This window comes from Mesoplodon mirus, assembly GCF_964341445.2.
Source record: "Mesoplodon mirus genome assembly, chromosome: 11".
NCBI classification, from domain to species: Eukaryota; Metazoa; Chordata; class Mammalia; order Artiodactyla; family Ziphiidae; genus Mesoplodon; species Mesoplodon mirus.
Genome location: NC_138987.1, coordinates 70,113,598 through 70,128,463, shown reverse-complemented (window position 1 = coordinate 70,128,463; position 14,866 = coordinate 70,113,598).

The window sequence follows — 14,866 nt, the reverse complement described above, 5'->3', positions numbered from 1 at the left end:
CAAATTAGAGTTTTCTCCAGATATGTGCCCAGGAGTGGGATTGCTGCATTGTACAGTAACTCTATTTTTAGTTTTTTAAGGAGCCTCCATACTGTTTTCCAAAGTGGCTGCAAATTGTGCCGATTTAACTACAGGATGTCTAGAAGCCTACAGCCTTCTTTAGGCTGTGCTCATGGAAGTGGATCACTCATTTCACCATGTTCCCTCAGGCTTACACAGATGTTTCTATAGCTCAAGCCTCATTGTGGTTCACCCCTAAGAGAGTAGGATAAAGCAAGGACACTGGCATCTCATTCTCCCTCCCTCCCATCTATCCACCTCCTCTTCAAATCAGAAAATTTTTCTTTTACTTCTTCATCTTATTTGACAGGGACTTGCCCCCAGAATATTTCCTCCTCCTGCAAAATGTTATTTATACTCATCATTCTCCTGGGAGTCATGCTGACAGAAAGGCAGCAGGAAAACATGATTTCGAGTTGGGAGAAAGAAGACTGAAAAATAATTCATTTATATTTTAATATATTATTCCTACTACATGCTCCCTCTAGTACAAATATGTGCCCCTCAAAGGACATTTATTCTCATCTCAGTCTATTCTATTTCTAAGAAAGTGAGAGCTTGACCTCTGTCCTTCATACATCCTCTAGGCCTGTGCTGTCCAACACGGCAGCCTCTACCACATGTGGCTGTTGAACATGTAAAATTTGGCTTCTCCACATTAAGATGTGCTGTAAGTATATCAAATTACATACCAAATCTTGAAGACTGAGTATTAACAAATAATGAAATATATTGCATTAATAATTTTTATGTTGATTATATGTTGAAGTGACAGTTTGGAGGTATTGGGATAAGTAAAATATATTATTAAGATTAATTTCTGTACACTAATGATGAAAAATCTGAAAATGAAATCAAGAAAACACTCCCATTTACCATCGCAACAAAAAGAATAAAATATCTAGGAATAAACTTACCTAAGGAGACAAAAGACCTGTATGCAGAAAATTATAAGACACTGATGAAAGAAATTAAAGATGATACAAATAGATGGAGAGATATACCATGCTCCTGGATTGGAAGAATCAATATTGTGAAAATGACTCTACTACCCAAAGCAATCTACAGATTCAATGCAATCCCTATCAAACTACCACTGGCATTTTTCACAGAACTAGAACAAAAAATTTCAAAATTTGTTTGGAAAAACAAAAGGCCCCGAATAGCCAAAGCAATCTTGAGAACGAAAAACGGAGCTGGAGGAATCAGGCTCCCTGACTTCAGACTATACTACAAAACTACAGTAATTAAGACAGTGTGGTACTGGCATAAAAACAGAAAGATAGATCAGTGGATCAGGATAGAAAGCCCAGAGATAAACCCACGCACATATGGCCAACTTATCTTTGATAAAGGAGGCAGGAATGTACAGTGGAGAAAGGACAGCCTCTTCAATAAGTGGTGCTGGGAAAACTGGACAGGTATATGTAAAAGTATGAGATTAGATCACTCCCTAACACCATACACAAAAATAAGCTCAAAATGGATTAAGGACTTAAATGTAAGGCCAGAAACTATCAAACTCTTAGAGGAAAACATAGGTAGAACACTCTATGACATAAATCACAGCAAGATCCTTTTGGACCCACCTCCTAGAGAAATGGAAATAAAAACAAAGATAAACAAATGGGACCTAATGAAACTTCAAAGCTTTTGCACAGCAAAGGAAACCATAAACAAGAACAAAAGACAACCCTCAGAATGGGAGAAAATATTTGCAAATGAAGCAACTGACAAAGGATTAATCTCCAAAATTTATAAACAGCTCATGCAGCTCAATAGCAAGAAAACAAACAACCCAATCCAAAAATGGGCAGAAGACTTAAATAGGCATTTCTCCAAAGAAGATATACAGACTGCCAACAAACACATGAAAGAATGCTCAACATCATTAATCATTAGAGAAATGCAAATCAAAACTACAATGAGATATCATCTCACACCAGTCAGAATGGCCATCCTCAAGAAATCTAGAAACAATAAATGCTGGAGAGGGTGTGGAGAAAAGGGAACACTCTTGCACTGCTGGTGGGAATGTGAATTGGTACAGCCACTATGGAGAACAGTATGGAGGTTCCTTAAAAAACTACAAATAGAACTACCATATGACCCAGCAATCCCACTACTAGGCATATACCCTGAGAAAACCATAATTCAAAAAGAGACATGTACCAAAATGTTCATTGCAGCTCTATTCACAATAGCCCGGAGATGGAAACAACCTAAGTGTCCATCATCGGATGAATGGATAAAGAAGATGTGGCACATATATACAATGGAATATTACTCAGCCATAAAAAGAAACGAAACTGAGCTATTTGTAATGAGGTGGATAGACCTAGAGTCTGTCACACAGAGTGAAGTAAGTCAGAAAGAGAAAGACAAATACCGTATGCTAACACATATATACGGAATTAAAAAAAAAAAAATGTCATGAAGAACCTAGGGGTAAAACGGGAATAAAGACACAGACCTACTTGAGAATGGACTTGAGGATATGGGGAGGGGGAAGGGTAAGCTGTGACAAAGCGAAAGAGAGGCATGGACATATATACACTGCCAAACATAAGGTAGATAGATAGTGGGAAGCAGCCGCAGAGCACAGGGAGATCAGCTCGGTGCTTTGTGACCGCCCGGAGGGGTGGGATGGGGAGGGTGGGAGGGAGGGAGATGCATGAGGGAAGGGATGTGGGCACAGATGTATATGTATGACTGATTCACTTTGTTATAAAGCAGAAACTAATAAAAAAAAAAGATTAATTTCACCACTTTCCTTTTGCTTTTTAATGTGACTATTAGAAAATTTTAAATTACATGTGTGCACACACCATATTTCTATTAGCCAGATACCAGTCTCCTGAAACCCAGGACAGTTGCTGGTCATTGACTGTTGTACCCATGGCTGGTATCCAGTGCACTGGCACCAACATGGCTGTACCACCTGTTTATAGATGCTGTTGGTTTGGGTCAGTGCTGCCATCACAGGTGGCTAAATATTTTTCATATCACCTGATTGTATGGCCATTGGCTAGCACACTGCCAGCGCATAGCATTGGATGGATGGATGGATGGATGAATGGATGGATGGATGGATGGATGGATGGATGGGTGAATGAAAACTCAGATGACAATTTCTTCAGTCTCTAAAATTACCCTGCAACTCCAACATGATCGAGGATTATATAAATCCATCACACTAACCAGATTTCCAATCTCTGCCCTGTGATTGAGAAGACTAGGCTAGAGTGTGTGTCACATTAATGTCAGAGCACAAACAATAAAAAAGCCTCCCCCCCCACCATCTCTTGGGAGGGAGATTTAATTTCTGCTTTCAAACATGGTATCTGATGAGTGGCAAGACATGCAAACATAATCAGCATGTGTCTTCCTGATTCCACTCCCAGCCTGAGCTGCAGCGACAGGGCTGAGCAGCTGCTGTTCCGTGGCATGATTGGAAAGTCCCAGCAGGGCCTTCTACTCCTAAAACAGCTCCCTTTCTTTTCTTCCTCAGAAAGCTCTTCCCTGCTGACTCCCTGTTAGGGGTTGAATTGTGTGCCCCCCAAATTCATATGTTGAAGTCCTAACCCCTGGAACCTCAGAAGGTGTCCTTATTTGACAATGGGGTTGTTGTAGATGTAATGAAGTTAACATGAGGTCATACTGGAGTAGGATGGGCCCCTAATCCAATATGACTGGTGTCCTTATAGAAAGGGAAATTTGGACATAGACAAGCACATAGGAAGAACACCAAGTGAAGATGAGGGCAGAGATCAGAGCGATGCTTCTACAAGCCAAGGAATGCCAAAGACTGTCAGCAAACCACCAGAAGCTATGAGGGAGGCCTGGAACATATCTCCCTCACAGACCCCAGTAGGAACCAACCCTGCCGACACCCTGATCTCAGACTTCTAGCCTCCAGAAGCATGAGACAATAAATTTCTGTTGTCTAAGCTACCCAGTCTGTGATACTTTGTTACAGCAGCCTAAAATATTAATATATTCCCTCAGTCTAAATCAGAGTCCCAGTTCTTTTTCATACCACTTCTTTCATGGTACTTATTAAATCTGTATATTTTTATTCCCATGTGTCTATTTGGGTAATGTTCATGTCCCATTTTTCTCCAAGCTCAATGAGCTGTTTTGTCCACCACTGTATACCCAACATCTAGAAATGAAGAGTTACTCCATAAACATGTTTTAATGAACACATGGGCTGTCCTTCCATTGGAACCAGAAATGCAGCTCTACAGGACCACACACATGACTCCTTAGGAAGAAAAGTTGGGATGCCTGAAGACACATGCTAACAGGTTGTCTCAGCAACCACCCTTAACCAAGGTAAAATGTGACATTTACCATGACCTCTTCAGCACAGGCTAGTCTCTCAGATTAGTGGGACGGTGTCTGGCAGGGATCAGGAGCTTGAGATAAGTTCTAGAATTAGAGCCCCTGCCCCTGGAGACAGCAGGCTAGAGGAAGCATCATAGCATGCATGCATTTTTGAAGAGGCTGAGGGGGGGGATGTTGCCCTAGGACCACAGCAACAAGTAAGCAAAGGCCACCAAGCCCTTGGCAGTGGGAGGGGAGCCAACTAAAGAGAGAAAATGATTACATTAAATAGATTCACCAGTTAGCCTTATTCCCATTTTACAGGACAAAACTGAAGTTGAGGGAGTTTAATAATTTGCCCAAGGTCACAAAGTTAATGAGTGATAAGCCAGAATTTAAAACCAGGGATTTGCTGTTAGGATACTTTCCCAGCAACCCGGTCTTGCATACAGCTGGCCTGGATGACTTTCTTTCAGTGCTGTGATCACGACAAGCTGAAAACTTCATGTATTTTAGAAAGCATTATTTGCCAATTTTTGTTTTCTTGTCTGTCTCCATCTACTAGACAGCACACATCTTGAGAGAGCAGGACTGTCTGTCTCCTTTATATCTGCATACCCAAACTTAATTAGGTTCTGCATTCCTGTTACCTAACACAGGACCCAGCATCCAGTAGGAACTCAAAAATGTTTGCATATGAATGAATTAAATAAGCACTTGTTGATCACCTATACGTACTCTTTTTATTGAAATATAGCTGATGTGCAAAATTATGTTAGTTTCAGGTGTACTACATAGGGATCTGACATTTGCATTCATTATGAAATGATCATCATGGTAAGTCACCTGTCCCTATATGAAATTATTACAATATTATTGCCCATGTTCCATATGCTGTGTATTATATCCCTGTGACTTATTATGTAACTGGAGGTTTGTAACTCAATCCCCTTCACCTATTTCCAGCCCCACCCTAACTCCCTTCTGGCTACCACCCTTTGCTCTCTGTATCTATGAGTCTTGTTTCATTTTGTTATTTGTTTGCTTTGTTTCTTAGATTCCACATGTGAGATCATGCAGTGTTTGTCTCTCTCTGTTGGACTCATTTCGCTTGGCATAATATCCTCTAGATCCAATTTGTGTTGTCACAAATACCAAGAGTCCTTTTTCTTTTCTTTCTTTTTTTTTTTTTTACAGCTGAGTAATATCCCATTGTATGTATATATACCATATCTTCTTGATCCATTTATCTATCAATGGACACTTAGGATTCTTTAATATCTTGGTTATTGTAAATAATGCTGCAATGAACATTGGGGTGCATATATCTTTTTGAATTAGTGTTTTCATATTCTTTGGGTAAATACCCAGAAGTGAAATTGCTGGATCGCATGGCAGCTCTATTTTTAATTTTTTGAGGAAACTCCATACTGTTTTGCATAGTGACTGCACCAATTTACAATCCCGCCAACAGTGCGTGAGGGTTCTCTTTTCTTCACATCCTCACCAACACTTGTTATTCCTTGTTTTTTTGATAATAGGCATTTTAACAGGTGTGAGGTGGTAGTTCACTGTGGTTTTTATTTTTCCCTGATGATTAGTGATGTTGAGCATCTTTTCATGTGTCTGTGGGCCATCTGTATGTCTTTGGAAAACTGCCAAGGAAATGGAAAATTTTTTAATAAAATGGAAAAAAAATTTTAATTTTAATCAGGTTTTTTTGGGTTTTGATGTTGAATCATATGAGTTCTTAGTATATTTTGAGTATCAACACTTATTGGATATATTGTTTGCAAATATCTTCCCCCATTCAGTAGCATGCCTTTTCATTTTGTTGATAGTTTCCTTCACTGTGCAAAAGCTTTGTAGTCCCATTTGTTTATTTTTGCTTTTGGTTCCCTTGCCTGAGGAGACAGATCCAAAATACATTGCTAGACTGATGTCAGAAAGTATACTACCTATGTTTTCTTCTAGGAGTTTTATAGTTTCAGATCTTACATTCAAATCTTTGATCCATTTGAGTTTATTTTTTTATGTGGTGTGAGAAAGCAGTCCAGTTTGATTCTTTTACATGTAGCTGTCCAGTTTTTCCGACACCATTTATTTATTTATTTTAATAAATTTATTTTATTTATTTGTTTGTTTATTTTTGGCTGCATTCAGTCTTCGTTGCTGTGCGTGGGCTTTCTCTAGTTGCTGCAAGTGGGGGCTACTCTTCATTGTGGTGCACAGGCTTCTTATTGAGGTGGCTTCTCTTGTTGCAGAGCACAGGATCTAGGTGCATGGGCTTCAGTAGTTGTGGCACATGGGCTCAGTAGTTATGGCTCGTGGGCTTTGTTGCTCCGCAGCATGTGGGATCTTCCTGGACCAGGGCTCAAACCCATGTACCCTGTATTGGCAGGCGATTCTTAAACACTGTGCCACCAGGGAAGTCCCCAGCACCATTTATCGAAGAGGCTGGCTTTCAACATTGTATTTTCTTGCCTCCTATGTCATAGATTAATTGACCATATGAGCATGGGTTTATTTCTGGGCTCTCTGTTCTGTTCCATTGATCTATGTGTTTGTTTTTGTGACAGCACCATACCGTTTGGATTTCTGTAGCTTTGCAGTACAGTTCGAAATCAGGGGGTGTGATACTTCTAGCTTTGTTCTTCTTTCTCAAGATGGATCTGGCTATTAGGGCTCTTTTTGCGTTTTCACACAAAGTTTAGAATTATGTCTTCTAGTTCTGTGAAAAATGCCTTTGGTATTTTGATAAGGATTACACTGAATCTGTAGGTTGCCCTGAGTAGTATGGTCATTTTTAACAGTATTAACTCTTCCAGTCCCTGAGCAATGTATACCTTTCCATCTGTTTGTGTCATCTTCAGTGTCTTTCATCATTGTTTTATAGTTCTCAGAGTACAAGTCATTTACCTCTTTGGTTAGATTTATTCCTAGGTATTTTTTTTGATGTAATTGTAAATGGGATTGTTTTCTTAATTTTACTTTCTGATAGTTCATCGTTAGTATGTGAAAATGCAACACATTTCTGTATATTAAGTTGATATCCTGGAACATTACTGAATTCATTTTTTAGTTCTAATATTTTTGGTAGCATCTTTGGGTTTTTCTACTGTTGACTTTAAAAAAAATGCACAATGTGAGAGTTGCCCCAAAGTTTTATTTGGGGCAAAATGAGGACTGCAGCCTGGGAGACAGCGTTTCAGATAGCTCTGAGAAAACTGCTCTAAGGAAGTGAGGGGAGGAGCCAGGATATATAGGAGTTTTGCAACAAAGGGCAAGTAGTCAGGAAAGTCAAAGGATTATAGTTAATTAAAGAAAACCAGATATCTCAAGTTAAGGAATTTAGCACTTTTCTATGTATGGAAAGATGCAAGAGTCTGGGCTCACTGAAATCATTCCTTTGATATGCACCTCAGCTACCTGGGGCCAGTATCCTGTGTTTTCACATCTTGAGTTTCCTCAGGGCTCACCGGCTCTCGTTGGAGGGCTGCAATCGTTGATGACTGTGACATCCTTTGTTTACTGATACGGCAGGAAATATTCCATTTATAAATATTCATTCCATTTATAAATATTCCATTCATCACTATATACAATATGTCAACTGGAAACAGTGACAGTTTTACTTCTTCATTTCCTACTTGAATTACTTTTATTTATTTATTTTTTCTTGTCTGATTGTTGTGTCTAGGACTTACAGTACTATGGTGAATAAAAGCAGTGAGGGAGAGGCATCCTTGTCTTATCCTTGATCTCTGATCTTAGAGGAAGTGCTTTCAGCTTTTCACCATTGAGTATGATGTTGGCTGTGAGCTTGTCACATATGGCCTTTATTATTTTGAAGAATGTTCCCTCTATACCCACTTTGCTGAGAATTTTTTTTTTTTTTTTTTGTGGTAGGCGGGCCTCTCACTGCTGTGGCCTCTCCCCCTGCGGAGCACAGGCTCTGGACGTGCAGGCCCAGCGGCCATGGCTCACGGGGCCAGCCGCTCCGCGGCATGTGGGATCCTCCCAGACCGGGGCACGAACCCGTGTCCCCTGCATCGGCAGGCGGCCCCTCAACCACTGCGCCACCAGGGAAGCCCTGAGAATTTTTAACATAAATGTTGAATTTTTTCAAAAGCCTTTTCTGCATCTCCTGAGATCATCATATAATTTTTACTCTTCAGTTTGTTAATGTAGTGTATCACATTGATTGATTTGTGGATACTGACCCATCCTTGCATCCCTGGGATAAATCCCACATGATCATGGTATATGACCCTTTTAATGTATTGTTGAATTCTGTTTACTATTATTTTGTTGAGCATTTTTTCATATATGTTCATTAGTGATTTTGGCCTGTAATTTTCTACTACTTTTACTGTACGTTTGCCTTTACCAGTGACATTTTTTCCTTTTATAATTTTCATATTTCTAGTTGTGACTTTTTCTTCTCTGCTTAGAGAAGTTTCTTTAGTATTTCTCATAAAGCTGGTTTGGTGGTGCTGAACTCTTTTAGCTTTTTCTTGTCTGTAAAACTCTTTATCTTTCCTTCAAATATGAATGATAGCCTTGCTGAGTAGAGTATTCTTGGTTGTAGGTATTTTCCTTTCATCACTTTGAATATATCATGCCTCTCCCTTCTGGCCTGCAAAGTTTCTGCTGAGAAGTCAGTTGATAGTCTTATGGGAGTTCCTATAACTAGTTGCTTTTTTCTTTCTGCTTTTAAGATTCTCTATGTATCTTTAATTTTGCCAGTTTAATTATAATGTTTCTTGGTATGAACCTCTTGGGTTGATCCTGTTTAGGACTCTCTTTGCTTCCTGGACCTGGATGTCTGTTTCTTTCCCCAGGTTAGGGAAGTTTTCAGCTATTATTTCTTCAACTAAGTTTTCTGCCCCTTTTATCCTTCTGAGCCCTCTGTAATGCAAATATTTTTTGCTTGATGTTGTCCCATAGGTCCCTTAAGTTACCTTAACTTTTTAAAATTCCTTTTTCTTTTTGCTCCTCTCTTTGGGTGAGTTTCACTGCCCTGTCTTCCCAGTCATTGATTTGTTTTTCTACTCCATCTAGTCTGCTGTTGAGCCCTTCTACTGTATTTTTCAATTTCGTTATTGTATTCTTCAGCTCTGTTTTGTTTCTCTTTATATTTTCTAACTCTTTGTTAAAATTCTCACTGTGTTCATCCATTCTTCTGCTGAATTTGGTGAGCATCTTTATGATCATTACCTTGAACTCTTTATTGGGTAGATTGCTTATCTCCACTTCATTTAGTTCTTTTTTTGAGGTTAACCTCAAAAAAGGAATATGTTCCTTCATTTGGCCTGATTCTCTGTGTTTATGTTTATTTGTTAGCTAGATCAGTTATGTTTCCTGCTCTTGGCCTTATGTAGGAGACGTCCTATGGGGCCCAGCAGCATGCTCCCTTGGTCACCAGAGCTGTATGCTCTAGGAGTACCCAATGTGTGGGCTGTGTGGGCTCTTCTGTTGTGACAGGGCTGGCTACTGTGAGCATACTGGCAGGGAAGGCTGGTCCTCAGCCAAGTTGGCCAAGAGGTCATGACTCATGCAGTAACTGCAGGCTCACTGGAAGGTGGGGTAGGCTTCCCAAGTGGCTGTCTATATGGCCTGGAAGGGTATGGGGCTGGTGCCATCACACAAATGGGTGGGCCAGGTCCCTAAGTAGCTGTCTATGCAGTTTGGGGGGGGGGGTGCAGCTCAGGGCTGGTCCCAGTTCACTCTTTTTTTTTTTTTTTTTTTTATGGCTGTGTTGGGTCTTCATTTCTGTGTGAGGGCTTTCTCTAGTTGCGGCAAGTGGGGGCCTCTCTTCATGGCGGTGAGCGGGCCTCTCACTGTCGCGGCCTCTCCTGTTGCGGAGCACAGGCTCCAGATGCACAGGCTCAGTAATTGTGGCTCACGGGCTCAGTTGCTCCGCGGCATGTGGGATCCTCCCAGACCAGAGCTCGCACCCGTGTCCCCTGCATTGGCAGGCACATTCTCAGCCACTGCGCCACCAGGGAAGCCCCCCAGCTCACGCTTGGTTGGGACCAGGTCCTCAGTGCTTATAGGCTAGAGGGAGTGTTCCAAACTGGTGCTGCCAGTGCCAGTGTTATAGTGGTAGAATAAGCTCTCCCAAATAGTTGATGCCAGTGCCTCCATCCTTAGAGGCGGTCCCAGTTGCTTCCTGCCTCTCTGGAAGGCTCTCCAAGATAAGCAAGTGGGTCTGACCCAGACTTCTTTCAAACTACTGCCTCTGTGCTGGGACTCAGAGCATATGAGATTTTGCACATACCCTTTAAGAGCAGAGTCTCTGTTTCCTGTAGTCCTTCAGCTCTCCCAAAGATGAGCCCTACTGGTTTTCAAAGCGAAATGTTTTGGGGGCTCATCTCCCTGATGCAAGACCCCCAGGTGGGGTGCCCAATATGGGGCTCAGACCCTTGCTCCTTGGGGAGAATCTCTATGGTTGTGATATTCCTCCTTTTATGGATCACCAGCCCAGGGGTGTGGATCCTGACTATATCACATCTCCGCCCCTTCTACCTGTCTTGTTGCAGTTCCTTCTTTAGATCTTTAGTTGTAGGAAATCTTTTCTTCTAGTCTTTAGTTTATTCTCATAGATAGTTGCTCTGTAAGTAGTTGTAATTTTGGTGTGCCCATGGGAGGAGGCGAGTTCAGGGTCTTTCTACTCCACTTGCTTGGCTGCCACTCTACCTATACATACTTTAAAAGAAATCAATATTAAAACTTTCATCAGTGTAAAAGTTTCAGTGAAAGAACATCTACAAAAGCACTGGCCTGGAATTAAGCATTTCTCTTTTCCACTTTTCAATTGTGGAGTACTGGAGAATAGTTATATTTTTTGTGAATAAAAAAGCATTCAGTGCCACCCTATGGAAATTTCCCATTCTGGGTTGCCAAGCTGCCCTTCTCTAGATATGCATTCTCTCTCTTCTTCTAGCTCCTTACGCACAACTCTCCATTGAGTTCCCTTTTGCATACCAATTCTAATTTTGTTTGGAATTGTTTTTGCTAAATCAAGAACTTTTTATTGTAGAAAAATCTCCAAGGTAATCAAACAATGGATATTTTCAAATTAGATGACTGTGAAAGGTAGCTAATTTTAGACAGGCAGCTATTGGTGACAACTTGGGGATAACATCTTCTTTCTCTTAATAAGGATACCAGAAGTCAACTGGTAGATAGACAAGCAGAATATGAAAATTTTCCATTATCCAACCAAGGTCATGTGAAATTGTTCCTTGGCAAACATCTTTTTGTTTCCTTTACTTGCTCTCAAATGGGGGAAGGAGGACTGCCAAATACCAACTTGAAGAACACTACCCAAAGTGCTAAACATAAAGAGTGAGGAATACCAGGGAGTATTGTAAAAATGTGTTTCTAATAGAGCCTGTTGTATCTTCATATTTCTATGCTGCCATTTCACTGCTGCCATAATGGTTTACTACAAAAGCAATCATTCTAGGTTCAAAAGCCCCACTCACAACAGAGCTAGTAAAACCCAGCACCTTTCAACTGGAGGCCATCCTATTTGTTTTCTACACTCAAAAACACAAACTCTGAAAATGAGAAGATGTGGAAAAAGAAGTGAGCACCTGAGTTGAAAGTATTTCTGTCCTCTCTTTACATATGACATTGAAATTAAATATTGCAGTGAAATTGCTCACACACGACTCAAATCCTGAATAGTAATCCACACTGGTCATAGGCCAGACAATGGAAGACCTCAAGGGGCAAAACTCTTGCAGATTGTAATTTGATATTTATGGTGTTCTGTCGCCATCTCCTGGAAGAAAAGACCAAGAACACAAAAAGGGGTGCTAGGATTTCAGGTTTTAGTGGAGACAATTTTCTTTAATTCTCAAGAAAGGTAAAGACTCTGCAGTCACTGAAGATACATACTTGCATCCCCTTCCAAATGAATTAACATAAGGTTGAGCAACCAAGAAAGCTCAAAGGTAAATGTTCAGAACTCTAGTGTCAGTTACTTGAGAACAAGAGATAACATCAAACCAATGAGTAATGAGCCTTCAGACTTGTCAGTCCCCAGAGAAGATCTGAATTCTCATTAGTAAAGAGACATGAGATCCAATTTTGCAAGAGTCAGTAGTACTGCAGGAACACAGAGAGACACTGAATGAATAATTTCCTCACTCAGCTTTGAAAGTCATCATCCTTATTGCTTCTTAAGTCTTAGAATCTGACAAAAGAATTCTAAGGGTTTTAAAACATTATTAATGAAATTAAGCATTTTTTCCAGATTAACTCTTAGTCCCCAGGCTAGCTTGTGTTGGAGTTATTTACACATATGGCACAAACACAACCAAGTGAATTGGCATGATTGACTTGCTCTACACTGGGTCCCGTCAGTATTTATTTCTCAAGGTTTGGTTTACATAACAACAAAGGATCATTGTGCAACATTTAAAAATATTATTTTAAAACACTTTTATTTTTATCATTATGTCTTCTCCATCAATATCCTCATGCAATGAGTGGAAAAAAAAAAAACCCACAACACTTTAAAGTAGAAAGTATTTTAGTCCAACCACTCCACAGTCCCAAATCACAAGCTATATTCAAAGTGAGGGCAAAATCCTAAGGTCAACTCCCACTAATCATCATGAAGGACAATTTAAACCATCTGTTCTTTCTAAACATTTGGCCCCCATCCTGCCCCACTGTCCTGACTTTGGGGGAACTTTACAGCTTATACAATGTACCAGTGTCCTGAAGAGATTGCTGATTTCCTTTCTGAATACTGATTATGCTTATTCATAAAACACAGAAAATGGAACACAGGTTTAGTATTTTAGAGCTGGAAGAGACTTTTTTTAAAGTGTTACCTGGTGGCCTATTTTGGAAGATGGCAGGTTTGAACTAAGCATTGAAATGTCAGGCTTGTTCTTTTTTCTTAATTCAGCTTCTCTTGAGGGCCTATCCTGTAAAAAGCACTATGAGGAACATAGGTATAACTTCTATTTCCAAAAAGCTGACTGTGTTGTCTGCTTCTATGTGCCCAAGCTACCCATAAACTGAAAGGAAACTGAAAGGAAAAGTCTCATGGTTCAATAGAAAAGTTGATGTCTTACAAAGAAGCGTCATCCTACCCTGCAGTTCTGCCTCTTTACAATGTATCTCATGTAACATGATACTTATTAGAGTTACTTGATAGAGTTAATCACCACATGGCAATTCTTTCCAAAACTGATGGCTAAGAGGAGAAATAACACTTGTTACTGCCAAATATCTTTGGGCAGGAACTCTGCCCACACAACATCAACAATAAAATTACAGCATCCCAACCTCCCAGTGAACCTACATTTGGGGTCAGAAGCCCAGTCTTCATAAATATGCAGAAATTGGAAATGCTTCATGGCCCACAAACAAATCTTGGGATCTTTTAAGTCCATCCTTTCCTCCCCTTCATTCCTCTTCCTCCCTCACTGTTAGAGTCTTGGTTGCTTTGATGCTCAAGCAGTTTGGGATACCTTTCTGTTTATCTTTCTGCTATTTTTCTGCTGAACAACTTGTATAGTTTGTGTTCAATGACAAATCCATAGAGCTCCAACACTTGATCAAGATATACAAGGTTTTGATTCTATCAGTTCAGCAGTTATCTTTCAATGCCCTGCAATCTCTCATCAAAGTGAGATAGCCATGCTCTAACTTGTAAGATGATACCAAATGAAACTGAGAGGCTGGCCACCTTCATAAAATTCATTTCAAATTTTCAAAAATAGTCTCAGCTGCCACTGATCTTTTCCCTGTAGATTTCACCAGTCTCTAATGAGTTGATTTTAGGCAATTTCTCATCTCCCACTCTCCCACCACAAACTCAACTTTCAGAATGCAGAATTACTTGTAAGTTTCCCTAAATGTGCCAAGCTCCCTCGAGTGACCAGCCTTCATATATGTTTCTATTTCATATGCCTTCCCTTTGACAGTCTGGATAATACCTACTTATCCTTTAAACTTCAGCCTAGGAGTTGCCTTCTCTTGTCTCCTCCAGGCAGTCTGGATTCCCTGACAATTCTGTGCTCCTCAAAAACCCTGTTTATACCTCCATCACAGAATCATCACATGTTAGTAAAATTATTTCCCCCTATACATTCATTCTGGGAAGTGATTAAGAGTTTGACTCTGTACCCAGCACTCAGGGTTGAGTCTAACACATAGCAAGCACTCTACAATATTTGCCAGAGGGATGGCCATTCCTGATGGTTGAGACACTAAGGAAGGGGCTGATTTCCAGTGGCACACAGCACTGCAGACAGGCAGGAGAGTGGCTTCCTGGCCAGTTCAGACAGGCAGAAAGACATGAACACTTCCTTTCTTCCCTCCCCCTCTTGTCATCTTTCTCGTGTTCTAAACAGATCCATTTCCCATTAACCCAAGTTTCAGATCCATCAAAATAAACCTTTAGGTGAGCTGAGTGCAAAAGTGGTCTAGGTTGCTGACATGTGGC